Consider the following 15,992-nt stretch of genomic DNA (forward strand, 5'->3'; position numbering starts at 1 on the left):
GCAGAGTAGTTTCAAGGAAACGTTTCTCCTGAGTTTTAGACGAAGTTTCCTGCTGTTTAGTACGTATGCCAGCATTGGGCTGGAAATACCGGTTTTGGGATTCTGCACAGAAAGGGTTTGCAAACCGCTGAATCCACACGTGAGTTTAACTCTGTCAGTTGAATGCACACATTGACAACCATTCAGTTAGATAGCTCCGTTTTGGTTTTAGAAGCAGATAGTTCTCTGTACAGCCTATGGTCCCATTCACTCGGGAATATGCCAAGACAACTCCGAGAAGAAACGTGGTTCTGATTCGCTGGATCTCAACATAGATTAAACTCTCTTTGGTGAATGAAACCACAGCAGAGTAGTTTCAGGGAAACGTTTCTCCTGAGATTTAGACGAAGTTTACTGCTGTTTGGTACGTATTCCGGCATTGGCCTGGAAATGCCGGTTTCGGGATTCGGAACAGAAAGGTTTTGCAAACCGCTGAATCCACACGTGAGTTTAAATCCATCAGATGAATGCACACATTGACAAACATTCAGTTAGATAGCTCCGTTTTGGTTTAAGATGCAGATATTTCTCTGTACAGCCTATGGTCCCATTCACTCGGGAATATCCCATCATAGCTCCAAGAAGAAAGGTGTTTCTGACTCGCTGAATCTCAACATACATTCAACTCTCTTAGGTGAACGAACGCACAGCAGAGCAGTTTCAAGGAAACGTTTCTCCTGAGTTTTAGACGAAGTTTCCTGCTCTTTAGTACGTATGCCCGCATTGGGCTGGAAATACCGGTTTTGGGATTCTGCACAGAAAGGGTTTGCAAGCCGCTGAATCCACACGTGAGTTTATCTCTGTCAGTTGAAGGCACACATTGACAACCATTCAGTTAGATAGCTCCGTTTTGGTTTTAGAAGCAGATATTTCTCTGTACAGCCTATGGTCTCATTCACTCGGGAATATCCCAACGCAGCTCCTAGAAGAAACGTGTTTCTGACTCGCTGAATCTCAACATAGGTTCAACTCTCTTAGGTGAATGAACGCACAGCAGAGGAGTTACATGGAAACGTTTCTCCAGAGTTTTAGACGAAGTTTACTGCCGTTTCGTACGTATGTTGGAACTGGGCTGGAAATGCCGGTTTTGGGATTCTGCACAGAAAGGGTTTGCAAACCGCTGAATCCACACGTGAGTTTAACTCCATCAGTTGAATGCACACATGGACAACCACTCAGTTAGATAGCTCCGTTTTGGTTTTAGAAGCAGATATTTCTCTGTACAGCCTATGGTCCCATTCACTCGGGAATATCCCAACGCAGCTCCTAGAAGAAACGTGTTTCTGACTCGCTGAATCTCAACATAGATTCAACTCTCTTAGGTGAACGAACGCACAGCAGAGCAGTTTCAAGGAAACGTTTCTCCTGAGTTTTAGACGAAGTTTCCTGCTGTTTAGTACGTATGCCGGCATTGGGCTGGAAATACCGGTTTTGGGTTTCTGCACAGAAAGGGTTTGCAAACCGCTGAATCCACACGTGAGTTTAACTCTGTCTGTTGAATGCACACATTGACAACCATTCAGTTAGATAGCTCCGTTTTGGTTTTAGAAGCAGATATTTCTCTGTACAGCCTATGGTCCCATTCACTCGGGAATATCCCAACGCAGCTCCTAGAAGAAACGTGTTTCTGACTCGCTGAATCTCAACATAGATTCAACTCTCTGAGGTGAACGAACGCACAGCAGAGGAGTTTCAAGGAAACGTTTCTCCTGCGTTTTAGACGAAGTTTCCTGCTCTTTAGTACGTATGCCGGCATTGGGCTGGAAATACCGGTTTTGGGATTCTGCACAGAAAGGGTTGGCAAACCGCTGAATCCACACGTGAGTTTAACTCTGTCAGTTGAAGGCACACATTGACAACCATTCAGTTAGATAGCTCCGTTTTGGTTTTAGAAGCAGATATTTCTCTGTACAGCCTATGGTCCCATTCACTCGGGATTATCCCACGCAGCTCCTAGAAGAAACGTGTTTCTGACTCGCTGAATCTCAACATAGATTCAACTCTCTTAGGTGAACGAACGCACAGCAGAACAGTTTCAAGGAAACGTTTCTCCTGAGTTTTAGACGAAGTTTCCTGCTGTTTAGTACGTATGCCGGCATTGGGCTGGAAATACCGGTTTTGGGATTCTGCACAGAAAGGGTTTGCAAACCGCTGAATCCACACGTGAGTTTAACTCTGTCTGTTGAATGCACACATTGACAACCATTCAGTTAGATAGCTCCGTTTTGGTTTTAGAAGCAGATATTTCTCTGTACAGCCTATGGTCCCATTCACTCGGGAATATCCCAACGCAGCTCCTAGAAGAAACGTGTTTCTGACTCGCTGAATCTCAACATAGATTCAACTCTCTTAGGTGAACGAACGCACAGCAGAGCAGTTTCAAGGAAACGTTTCTCCTGAGTTTTAGACGAAGTTTCCTGCTCTTTAGTACGTATGCCGGCATTGGGCTGGAAATACCGGTTTTGGGATTCTGCACAGAAAGGGTTTGCAAGCCGCTGAATCCACACTTGAGTTTAACTCTGTCAGTTGAATGCACACATTGACAACCATTCAGTTAGATAGCTCCATTTTGTATTTAGAAGCAGATATTTCTCTGTACAGCCTATGGTCCCATTCACTCGGGAATATCCCAACGCAGCTCCTAGAAGAAACGTGTTTCTGACTCGCTGAATCTCAACATAGATTCAACTCTCTTAGGTGAACGAACGCACAGCAGAGCAGTTTCAAGGAAACGTTTCTTCTGAGTTTTAGACGAAGTTTCCTGCTGTTTAGTACGTATGCCGGCATTGGGTTGGAAATACCGGTTTTGGGATTCTGCACAGAAAGGGTTTGCAAACCGCTGAATCCACACGTGAGTTTAACTCTGTCTGTTGAATGCACACATTGACAACCATTCAGTTAGATAGCTCCGTTTTGGTTTTAGAAGCAGATATTTCTCTGTACAGCCTATGGTCCCATTCACTCGGGAATATCCCAACGCAGCTCCTAGAAGAAACGTGTTTCTGACTCGCTGAATCTCAACATAGATTCAACTCTCTTAGGTGAACGAACGCACAGCAGAGCAGTTTCAAGGAAACGTTTCTCCTGAGTTTTAGACGAAGTTTCCTGCTGTTTAGTACGTATGCCGGCATTGGGCTGGAAATACCGGTTTTGGGTTTCTGCACAGAAAGGGTTTGCAAACCGCTGAATCCACACGTGAGTTTAACTCTGTCTGTTGAATGCACACATTGACAACCATTCAGTTAGATAGCTCCGTTTTGGTTTTAGAAGCAGATATTTCTCTGTACAGCCTATGGTCCCATTCACTCGGGAATATCCCAACGCAGCTCCTAGAAGAAACGTGTTTCTGACTCGCTGAATCTCAACATAGATTCAACTCTCTGATGTGAACGAACGCACAGCAGAGGAGGTTCAAGGAAACGTTTCTCCTGCGTTTTAGACGAAGTTTCCTGCTCTTTAGTACGTATGCCGGCATTGGGCTGGAAATACCGGTTTTGGGATTCTGCACAGAAAGGGTTGGCAAACCGCTGAATCCACACGTGAGTTTAACTCTGTCAGTTGAAGGCACACATTGACAACCATTCAGTTAGATAGCTCCGTTTTGGTTTTAGAAGCAGATATTTCTCTGTACATTCTATGGTCCCATTCACTCGGGATTATCCCACGCAGCTCCTAGAAGAAACGTGTTTCTGACTCGCTGAATCTCAACATAGATTCAACTCTCTTAGGTGAACGAACGCACAGCAGAGCAGTTTCAAGGAAACATTTCTCCTGAGTTTTAGACGAAGTTTCCTGTTGTTTAGTACGTATGCCGGCATTGGGCTGGAAATACCGGTTTCGGGATTCGGCACAGAAAGGGTTTGCAAACCGCTGAATCCACACGTGAGTTTAACTCCATCAGATGAATGCACACATTGACAAACATTCAGTTAGATAGCTCCGTTTTGGTTTAAGATGCAGATATTTCTCTGTACAGCCTATGGTCCCATTCACTCGGGAATATCCCATCGTAGCTCCTAGAAGAAAGGTGTTTCTGACTCGCTGAATCTAAACATAGATTCAACTGTCTTAGGTGAATGAATGCACAGCAGAGCAGTTTCAAGGAAGCGTTTCTCCTGAGTTTTAGACGAAGTTTACTGCTCTTTCGTACGTATGTCGGCATTGGGCTGGAAATGCCGGTTTTGGGATTCTGCACAGAAAGGTTCCGCAAACCGCTGAATCCACAGGTGAGTTTAACTCCGTCAGTTGAATGCACACATTGACAACCATTCAGTTAGATAGCTCCGTTTTGGTTTTAGAAGCAGATATTTCTCTGTACAGCCTATGGTCTCATTCACTCGGGAATATCCCAACGCAGCTCCTAGAAGAAACGTGTTTCTGACTCGCTGAATCTCAACATAGGTTCAACTCTCTTAGGTGAATGAACGCACAGCAGAGGAGTTACATGGAAACGTTTCTCCTGAGTTTTAGACGAAGTTTACTGCTGTTTCGTACGTATGTTGGAACTGGGCTGGAAATGCCGGTTTTGGGATTCTGCACAGAAAGGGTTTGCAAACCGCTGAATCCACACGTGAGTTTAACTCCGTCAGTTGAATGCACACATGGACAACCACTTATGTAGATAGCTCCGTTTTGGTTTTGGAAGCAGATATTTCTCTGTACAGCCTATGGTTCCATTCACTCGGGAATATCCCAACGCAGTTCCTAGAAGAAACGTGTTTCTGATTCGCTGAATCTCAATATAGGTTCAACTCTCTTAGTTAAAAGAACGCACAGCAGAGCAGTTTCAAGGAATCGTTTCTCCTGAGTTTTAGACGAAGTTTCCTGCTGTTTAGTACGTATGCCGGCATTGGGCTGGAAATACCGGTTTTGGGATTCTGCACAGAAAGGGTTTGCAAACCGCTGAATCCACACGTGAGTTTAACTCTGTCTGTTGAAGGCACACATTGACAACCATTCAGTTAGATAGCTCCGTTTTGGTTTTAGAAGCAGATATTTCTCTGTACAGCCTATGGTCCCATTCACTCGGGAATATCCCAACGCAGCTCCTAGAAGAAACGTGTTTCTGACTCGCTGAATCTCAACATAGATTCAACTCTCTTAGGTGAACGAACGCACAGCAGAGCAGTTTCAAGGAAACGTTTCTCCTGAGTTTTAGACGAAGTTTCCTGCTGTATAGTACGTATGCCGGCATTGGGCTGGAAATACCGGTTTTGGGATTCTGCACAGAAAAAGTTGGCAAACCGCTGAATCCACACGTGAGTTTAACTATGTCAGTTGAAGGCACACATTGACAACCATTCAGTTAGATAGCTCCGTTTTGGATTTAGAAGCAGATATTTCTCTGTACAGCCTATGGTCCCATTCACTCGGGAATATCCCAACGCAGCTCCTAGAAGAAACGTGTTTCTAACTCGCTGAATCTCAACATAGATTCAACTCTCTTAGGTGAACGAACGCACAGCAGAGCAGTTTCAAGGAAACGTTTCTCCTGAGTTTTAGACGAAGTTTCCTGCTGTTTAGTACGTATGCCGGCATTGGGCTGGAAATGCCGGTTTTGGGATTCTGCACAGAAAGGGTTTGCAAACCGCTGAATCCACACGTGAGTTTAACTCTGTCTGTTGAATGCACACCTTGACAACCATTCAGTTAGATAGCTCCGTTTTCGTTTTAGAAGCAGATATTTCTCTGTACAGCCTATGGTCCCATTCACTCGGGAATATCCCAACGCAGCTCCTAGAAGAAACGTGTTTCTGACTCGCTGAATCTCAACATAGATTCAACTCTCTAAGGTGAACGAACGCACAGCAGAGTAGTTTCAAGGAAACGTTTCTCCTGAGTTTTAGACGAAGTTTCCTGCTGTTTAGTACGTATGCCAGCATTGGGCTGGAAATACCGATTTTGGGATTCTGCACAGAAAGGGTTTGCAAACCGCTGAATCCACACGTGAGTTTAACTCTGTCAGTTGAATGCACACATTGACAACCATTCAGTTAGATAGCTCCGTTTTGGTTTTAGAAGCAGATATTTCTCTGTACAGCCTATCGTCCCATTCACTCGGGAATATCCCAACGCAGCTCCTAGAAGAAACGTGTTTCTGACTCGCTGAATCTCAACATAGATTCAACTCTCTTTGGTGAATGAAAGCACAGCTGAGCAGTTTCAAGGAAGCGTTTCTCCTGAGTTTTAGACCAAGTTTACTGCTGTTTCGTACCTATGCCGGCATTGGGCTGGAAATGCCGGTTTTGGGATTCTGCACAGAAAGTGTTTGCAAACCGCTGAATCCACACGTGAGTTTAACTCCATCAGATGAATGCACACATTGACAACCATTCAGTTAGATAGCTCCGGTTTTGTTTTAGAAGCAGATAGTTCTCTGTACAGCCTATGGTCCCATTCACTCGGGAATATGCCAATACAACTCCGAGAAGAAACGTGGTTCTGATTCGCTGGATCTCAACTTAGATTAAACTCTCTTTGGTGAATGAAACCACAGCAGAGTAGTTTCAGGGAAACGTTTCTCCTGAGATTTAGACGAAGTTTACTGCTGTTTGGTACGTATTCCGGCATTGGCCTGGAAATGCCGGTTTCGGGATTCGGAACAGAAAGGGTTTGCAAACCGCTGAATCCACACGTGAGTTTAACTCCATCAGATGAATGCACACATTGACAAACTTTCAGTTAGATAGCTCCGTTTTGGTTTAAGATGCAGATATTTCTCTGTACAGCCTATGGTCCCATTCACTCGGGAATATCCCATCGTAGCTCCAAGAAGAAAGGTGTTTCTGACTCGCTGAATCTAAACATAGATTCAACTGTCTTAGGTGAATGAATGCACAGCAGAGCAGTTTCAAGGAAGCGTTTCTCCTGAGTTTTAGACGAAGTTAACTGCTCTTTCGTACGTATGTCGGCATTGGGCTGGAAATGTCAGTTTCGGGATTCGGCACAGAAAGGGTTTGCAAACCGCTGAATCCACAGGTGAGTTTAACTCCGTCAGTTGAATGCACACATTGACCACCATTCAGTTAGATAGCTCCGTTTTGGTTTTAGAAGCAGATATTTCTCTGTACAGCCTATGGTGCCATTCACTCGGGAATATCCCAACGCAGCTCCTAGAAGAAACGTGTTTCTGTCTCGCTGAATCTCAACATAGATTCAACTCTCTTAGGTGAACGAACGCACAGCAGAGCAGTTTCAAGGAAACGTTTCTCCTGAGTTTTAGACGAAGTTTCCTGCTGTTTAGTATGTATTCCGGCATTGGACTGGAAATACCGGTTTTGGGATTCTGCACAGAAAGGGTTTGCAAACCGCTGAATCCACACGTGAGTTTAACTCTGTCTGTTGAATGCACACATTGACAACCATTCAGTTAGATAGCTCCGTTTTGGTTTTAGAAGCAGATATTTCTCTGTACAGCCTATGGTCCCATTCACTCGGGAATATCCCAATGCAGCTCCTAGAAGAAACGTGTTTCTGACTCGCTGAATCTCAACATAGATTCAACTCTCTTAGGTGAACGAACGCACAGCACAGCAGTTTCAAGGAAACGTTTCTCCTGAGTTTTAGACGAAGTTTCCTGCTCTTTAGTACATATGCCGGCATTGGGCTGGAAATACCGGTTTTGGGATTCTGCACAGAAAGGGTTTGCAAGCCGCTGAATCCACACGTGAGTTTAACTCTGTCAGTTGAATGCACACATTGACAACCATTCAGTTAGATAGCTCCATTTTGTATTTAGAAGCAGATATTTCTCTGTACAGCCTATGGTCCCATTCACTCGGGAATATCCCAACGCAGCTCCTAGAAGAAACGTGTTTCTGACTCGCTGAATCTCAACATAGATTCAACTCTCTTAGGTGAACGATCGCACAGCAGAGCAGTTTCAAGGAAACGTTTCTCCTGAGTTTTAGACGAAGTTTCCTGCTGTTTAGTACGTATGCCGGCATTGGGTTGGAAATACCGGTTTTGGGATTCTGCACAGAAAGGGTTTGCAAACCGCTGAATCCACACGTGAGTTTAACTCTGTCTGTTGAATGCACACATTGACAACCATTCAGTTAGATAGCTCCGTTTTGGTTTTAGAAGCAGATATTTCTCTGTACAGCCTATGGTCCCATTCACTCGGGAATATCCCAACGCAGCTCCTAGAAGAAACGTGTTTCTGACTCGCTGAATCTCAACATAGATTCAACTCTCTTAGGTGAACGAACGCACAGCAGAGCAGTTTCAAGGAAACGTTTCTCCTGAGTTTTAGACGAAGTTTCCTGCTGTTTAGTACGTATGCCGGCATTGGGCTGGAGATACCGGTTTTGGGATTCTGCACAGAAAGGGTTTGCAAACCGCTGAATCCACACGTGAGTTTAACTCTGTCTGTTGAATGCACACATTGACAACCATTCAGTTAGATAGCTCCGTTTTGGTTTTAGAAGCAGATATTTCTCTGTACAGCCTATGGTCCCATTCACTCGGGAATATCCCAACGCAGCTCCTAGAAGAAACGTGTTTCTGACTCGCTGAATCTCAACATAGATTCAACTCTCTGAGGTGAACGAACGCACAGCAGAGCAGTTTCAAGGAAACGTTTCTCCTGAGTTTTAGACGAAGTTTCCTGCTGTTTAGTATGTATGCCGGCATTGGGCTGGAAATACCGGTTTTGGGATTCTGCACAGAAAGGGTTTGCAAACCGCTGAATCCACACGTGAGTTTAACTCTGTCTGTTAAATGCACACATTGACAACCATTCAGTTAGATAGCTCCGTTTTGGTTTTAGAAGCAGATATTTCTCTGTACAGCCTATGGTCCCATTCACTCGGGAATATCCCAACGCAGCTCCTAGAAGAAACGTGTTTCTGACTCGCTGAATCTCAACATAGATTCAACTCTCTTAGGTGAACGAACGCACAGCAGAGCAGTTTCAAGGAAACGTTTCTCCTGAGTTTTAGACGAAGTTTCCTGCTCTTTAGTACGTATGCCGGCATTGGGCTGGAAATACCGGTTTTGGGATTCTGCACAGAAAGGGTTTGCAAGCCGCTGAATCCACACTTGAGTTTAACTCTGTCAGTTGAATGCACACATTGACAACCATTCTGTTAGATAGCTCCATTTTGTATTTAGAAGCAGATATTTTTCTGTACAGCCTATGGTCCCATTCACTCGGGAATATCCCAACGCAGCTCCTAGAAGAAACGTGTTTCTGACTCGCTGAATCTCAACATAGATTCAACTCTCTTAGGTGAACGAACGCACAGCAGAACAGTTTCAAGGAAACGTTTCTCCTGAGTTTTAGACGAAGTTTCCTGCTGTTTAGTACGTATGCCGGCATTGGGTTGGAAATACCGGTTTTGGGATTCTGCACAGAAAGGGTTTGCAAGCCGCTGAATCCACACTTGAGTTTAACTCTGTCAGTTGAATGCACACATTGACAACCATTCAGTTAGATAGCTCCATTTTGTATTTAGAAGCAGATATTTTTCTGTACAGCCTATGGTCCCATTCACTCGGGAATATCCCAACGCAGCTCCTAGAAGAAACGTGTTTCTGACTCGCTGAATCTCAACATAGATTCAACTCTCTTAGGTGAACGAACGCACAGCAGAGCAGTTTCAAGGAAACGTTTCTCCTGAGTTTTAGACGAAGTTTCCTGCTGTTTAGTACGTATGCCGGCATTGGGCTGGAAATACCAGTTTTGGGATTCTGAACAGAAAGGATTTGCAAACCGCTGAATTCTCAAGTGAGTTTATCTCTGTCAGTTGAATGCACACATTGACAACCATTCAGTTAGATAGCTCCGTTTTGGTTTTAGAAGCAGATATTTCTCTGTACAGCCTATGGTCCCATTCACTCGGGAATATCCCAACGCAGCTCCTAGAAGAAACGTGTTTCTGACTCGCTGAATCTCAACATAGATTCAACTCTCTTAGGTGAATGAAAGCACAGCTGAGCAGTTTCAAGGAAGCGTTTCTCCTGAGTTTTAGACCAAGTTTACTGCTGTTTCGTACCTATGCCGGCATTGGGCTGGAAATGCCGGTTTTGGGATTCTGCACAGAAAGTGTTTGCAAACCGCTGAATCCACACGTGAGTTTAACTCCATCAGATGAATGCACACATTGACAACCATTCAGTTAGATAGCTCCGGTTTTGTTTTAGAAGCAGATAGTTCTCTGTACAGCCTATGGTCCCATTCACTCGGTAATATGCCAATACAACTCCTAGAAGAAACGTGGTTCTGATTCGCTGGATCTCAACTTAGATTAAACTCTCTTTGGTGAATGAAACCACAGCAGAGTAGTTTCAGGGAAACGTTTCTCCAGAGTTTTAGACGAAGTTAACTGCTCTTTCGTACGTATGTCGGCATTGGGCTGGAAATGTCAGTTTCGGGATTCGGCACAGAAAGGGTTTGCAAACCGCTGAATCCACAGGTGAGTTTAACTCCGTCAGTTGAATGCACACATTGACAACCATTCAGTTAGATAGCTCCGTTTTCGGTTTAGAAGCAGATATTTCTCTGTACAGCCTATGGTCTCATTCACTCGGGAATATCCCAACGCAGCTCCTAGAAGAAACGTGTTTCTGGCTCTCTGAATCTCAACATAGGTTCAACTCTCTTAGGTGAATGAACGCACAGCAGAGGAGTTACATGGAAACGTTTCTCCTGAGTTTTCGACGAAGTTTACTGCTGTTTCGTACGTATGTTGGAACTGGGCTGGAAATGCTGGTTTTGGTATTCCGCACAGAAAGGGTTTGCAAACCGCTGAATCCACACGTGAGTTTAACTCCGTCAGTTGAATGCACACATGGACAACCACTCAGGTAGATAGCTCCGTTTTGGTTTTGGAAGCAGATATTTCTCTGTACAGCCTATGGTCCCATTCACTCTGGAATATCCCAACGCAGTTCCTAGAAGAAACGTGTTTCTGATTCGCTGAATCTCAATATAGATTCAACTCTCTTAGGTGAAAGAACGCACAGCAGAGCAGTTTCAAGGAATCGTTTCTCCTGAGTTTTAGACGAAGTTTCCTGCTGTTTAGTACGTATGCCGGCATTGGGCTGGAAATACCGGTTTTGGGATTCTGCACAGAAAGGGTTTGCAAACCGCTGAATCCACACGTGAGTTTAACTCTGTCTGTTGAATGCACACATTGACAACCATTCAGTTAGATAGCTCCGTTTTGGTTTTAGAAGCAGATATTTCTCTGTACAGCCTATGGTCCCATTCACTCGGGAATATCCCAACGCAGCTCCTAGAAGAAACGTGTTTCTGACTCGCTGAATCTCAACATAGATTCAACTCTCTTACGTGAACGAACGCACAGCAGAGCAGTTTCAAGGAAACGTTTCTCCTGAATTTTAGACGAAGTTTCCTGCTCTTTAGTACGTATGCCGGCATTGGGCTGGAAATACCGGTTTTGGGATTCTGCACAGAAAGGGTTGGCAAACCGCTGAATCCACACGTGAGTTTAACTCTGTCAGTTGAAGGCACACATTGACAACCATTCAGTTAGATAGCTCCGTTTTGGTTTTAGAAGCAGATATTTCTCTGTACAGCCTATGGTCCCCTTCACTCGGGAATATCCCAACGCAGCTCCTAGAAGAAACGTGTTTCTGACTCGCTGAATCTCAACATAGATTCAACTCTCTTAGGTGAACGAACGCACAGCAGAGCAGTTTCAAGGAAACGTTTCTCCTGAGTTTTAGACGAAGTTTCCTGCTCTTTAGTACGTATGCCGGCATTGGGCTGGAAATACCGGGTTTGGGATTCTGCACAGAAAGGGTTTGCAAGCCGCTGAATCCACACGTGAGTTTATCTCTGTCAGTTGAAGGCACACATTGACAACCATTCAGTTAGATAGCTCCGTTTTGGTTTTAGAAGCAGATATTTCTCTGTACAGCCTATGGTCCCATTCACTCGGGAATATCCCAACGCAGCTCCTAGAAGAAACGTGTTTCTGACTCGCTGAATCTCAACATAGATTCAACTCTCTTAGGTGAACGAACGCACAGCAGAGCAGTTTCAAGGAAACGTTTCTCCTGAGTTTTAGACGAAGTTTCCTGCTGTTTAGTACGTATGCCGGCATTGGGCTGGAAATACCGGTTTTGGGATTCTGCACAGAAAGGGTTTGCAAACCGCTGAATCCACACGTGAGTTTAACTCCATCAGATGAATGCACACATTGACAACCATTCAGTTAGATAGCTCCGGTTTTGTTTTAGAAGCAGGTAGTTCTCTGTACAGCCTATGGTCCCATTCACTCGGGAATATGCCTATACAACTCCTAGAAGAAACGTGGTTCTGATTCGCTGGATCTCAACTTAGATTAAACTCTCTTTGGTGAATGAAACCACAGCAGAGTAGTTTCAGGGAAACGTTTCTCCTGAGATTTAGACGAAGTTTACTGCTGTTTCGTACATATTCCGGCATTGGGCTGGAAATGCCGGTTTCGGGATTCGGCACAGAAAGGGTTTGCAAACCGCTGAATCCACACGTGAGTTTAACTCCATCAGATGAATGCACACATTGACAAACATTCAGTTAGATAGCTCCGTTTTGGTTTAAGATGCAGATATTTCTCTGTACAGCCTATGGTCCCATTCACTCGGGAATATCCCATCGTAGCTCCTAGAAGAAAGGTGTTTCTGACTCGCTGAATCTAAACATCGATTCAACTGTCTTAGGTGAATGAATGCACAGCAGAGCAGTTTCAAGGAAGCATTCCTCCTGAGTTTTAGACGAAGTTTACTGCTCTTTTGTACGTATGTCGGCATTGGGCTGGAAATGCCGGTTTTGGGATTCTGCACAGAAAGGTTCCGCAAACCGCTGAATCCACAGGTGAGTTTAACTCCGTCAGTTGAATGCACACATTGACAACCATTCAGTTAGATAGCTCCGTTTTGGTTTTAGAAGCAGATATTTCTCTGTACAGCCTATGGTCTCATTCACTCGGGAATATCCCAACGCAGCTCCTAGAAGAAACGTGTTTCTGACTCGCTGAATCTCAACATAGGTTCAACTCTCTTAGGTGAATGAACGCACAGCAGAGGAGTTACATGGAAACGTTTCTCCTGAGTTTTAGACGAAGTTTACTGCCGTTTCGTACGTATGTTGGAACTGGGCTGGAAATGCCGGTTTTGGGATTCGGCACAGAAAGGGTTTGCAAACCGCTGAATCCACACGTGAGTTTAACTCCATCAGTTGAATGCACACATGGACAACCACTCAGGTAGATAGCTCCGTTTTGGTTTTGGAAGCAGATATTTCTCTGTACAGCCTATGGTCCCATTCACTCGGGAATATCCCAACGCAGTTCCTAGAAGAAACGTGTTTCTGATTCGCTGAATCTCAATATAGATTCAACTCTCTTAGGTGAAAGAACTCACAGCAGAGCAGTTTCAAGGAAACTTTCTTCTGAATTTTAGATGAAGTTTACTGCTGTTTCGTACATATGACGGCATTGGGCTGGAAATGCCGGTTTTGGGATTCTGCACAGAAAGGGTTTGCAAACCGCTAAATCCAAACGTGAGTTTAACTCTGTCAGTTGAATGCGCACATTGACAACCATTCAGTTAGATAGCTCCGTTTTGATTCTAGAAGCAGATATTTCTCTGTACAGCCTATGGTCCCATTCACTCGGGAATATCCCAACGCAGCTCCTGGAAGAAACGTGTTTCTGACTCGCTGAATCTCAACATAGATTCAACTCTCTTAGGTGAACGAACGCACAGCAGAGCAGTTTCAAGGAAACGTTTCTCCTGAGTTTTAGACGAAGTGTCCTGCTGTTTAGTACGTATGCCGGCATTGGGCTGGAAATACCGGTTTTGGGATTCTGCACAGAAAGGGTTTGCAAACCGCTGAATTCACACGTGAGTTTAACTCTGTCAGTTGAATGCACACATTGACAACCATTCAGTTAGATAGCTCCGTTTTGGTTTTAGAAGCAGATATTTCTCTGTACAGCCTATGGTCCCATTCACTCGGGAATATCCCAACGCAGCTCCTAGAAGAAACGTGTTTCTGACTCGCTGAATCTCAACATAGATTCAACTCTCTTAGGTGAATGAAAGCACAGCTGAGCAGTTTCAAGGAAGCGTTTCTCCTGAGTTTTAGACCAAGTTTACTGCTGTTTCGTACCTATGCCGGCATTGGGCTGGAAATGCCGGTTTTGGGATTCTGCACAGAAAGTGTTTGCAAACCGCTGAATCCACACGTGAGTTTAACTCCATCAGATGAATGCACACATTGACAACCATTCAGTTAGATAGCTCCGGTTTTGTTTTAGAAGCAGATAGTTCTCTGTACAGCCTATGGTCCCATTCACTCGGTAATATGCCAATACAACTCCTAGAAGAAACGTGGTTCTGATTCGCTGGATCTCAACTTAGATTAAACTCTCTTTGGTGAATGAAACCACAGCAGAGTAGTTTCAGGGAAACGTTTCTCCTGAGTTTTAGACGAAGTTAACTGCTCTTTCGTACGTATGTCGGCATTGGGCTGGAAATGTCAGTTTCGGGATTCGGCACAGAAAGGGTTTGCAAACCGCTGAATCCACAGGTGAGTTTAACTCCGTCAGTTGAATGCACACATTGACAACCATTCAGTTAGATAGCTCCGTTTTCGGTTTAGAAGCAGATATTTCTCTGTACAGCCTATGGTCTCATTCACTCGGGAATATCCCAACGCAGCTCCTAGAAGAAACGTGTTTCTGGCTCTCTGAATCTCAACATAGGTTCAACTCTCTTAGGTGAATGAACGCACAGCAGAGGAGTTACATGGAAACGTTTCTCCTGAGTTTTCGACGAAGTTTACTGCTGTTTCGTACGTAAGTTGGAACTGGGCTGGAAATGCTGGTTTTGGTATTCCGCACAGAAAGGGTTTGCAAACCGCTGAATCCACACGTGAGTTTAACTCCGTCAGTTGAATGCACACATGGACAACCACTCAGGTAGATAGCTCCGTTTTGGTTTTGGAAGCAGATATTTCTCTGTACAGCCTATGGTCCCATTCACTCTGGAATATCCCAACGCAGTTCCTAGAAGAAACGTGTTTCTGATTCGCTGAATCTCAATATAGATTCAACTCTCTTAGGTGAAAGAACGCACAGCAGAGCAGTTTCAAGGAATCGTTTCTCCTGAGTTTTAGACGAAGTTTCCTGCTGTTTAGTACGTATGCCGGCATTGGGCTGGAAATACCGGTTTTGGGATTCTGCACAGAAAGGGTTTGCAAACCGCTGAATCCACACGTGAGTTTAACTCTGTCTGTTGAATGCACACATTGACAACCATTCAGTTAGATAGCTCCGTTTTGGTTTTAGAAGCAGATATTTCTCTGTACAGCCTATGGTCCCATTCACTCGGGAATATCCCAACGCAGCTCCTAGAAGAAACGTGTTTCTGACTCGCTGAATCTCAACATAGATTCAACTCTCTTAGGTGAACGAACGCACAGCAGAGCAGTTTCAAGGAAACGTTTCTCCTGAGTTTTAGACGAAGTTTCCTGCTCTTTAGTACGTATGCCGGCATTGGGCTGGAAATACCGGTTTTGGGATTCTGCACAGAAAGGGTTGGCAAACCGCTGAATCCACACGTGAGTTTAACTCTGTCAGTTGAAGGCACACATTGACAACCATTCAGTTAGATAGCTCCGTTTTGGTTTTAGAAGCAGATATTTCTCTGTATAGCCTATGGTCCCCTTCACTCGGGAATATCCCAACGCATCTCCTAGAAGAAACGTGTTTCTGACTCGCTGAATCTCAACATAGATTCAACTCTCTTAGGTGAACGAACGCACAGCAGAGCAGTTTCAAGGAAACGTTTCTCCTGAGTTTTAGACGAAGTTTCCTGCTCTTTAGTACGTATGCCGGCATTGGGCTGGAAATACCGGTTTTGGGATTCTGCACAGAAAGGGTTTGCAAACCGCTGAATCCACACGTGAGTTTAACTCCATCAGATGAATGCACACA

Source organism: Aotus nancymaae, unplaced genomic scaffold (assembly GCF_030222135.1).
Source record: "Aotus nancymaae isolate 86718 unplaced genomic scaffold, 86718_ANA_hifiasm-v0.15.2.pri h1tg000099l, whole genome shotgun sequence".
In the NCBI taxonomy this organism is placed as follows: domain Eukaryota; kingdom Metazoa; phylum Chordata; class Mammalia; order Primates; family Aotidae; genus Aotus; species Aotus nancymaae.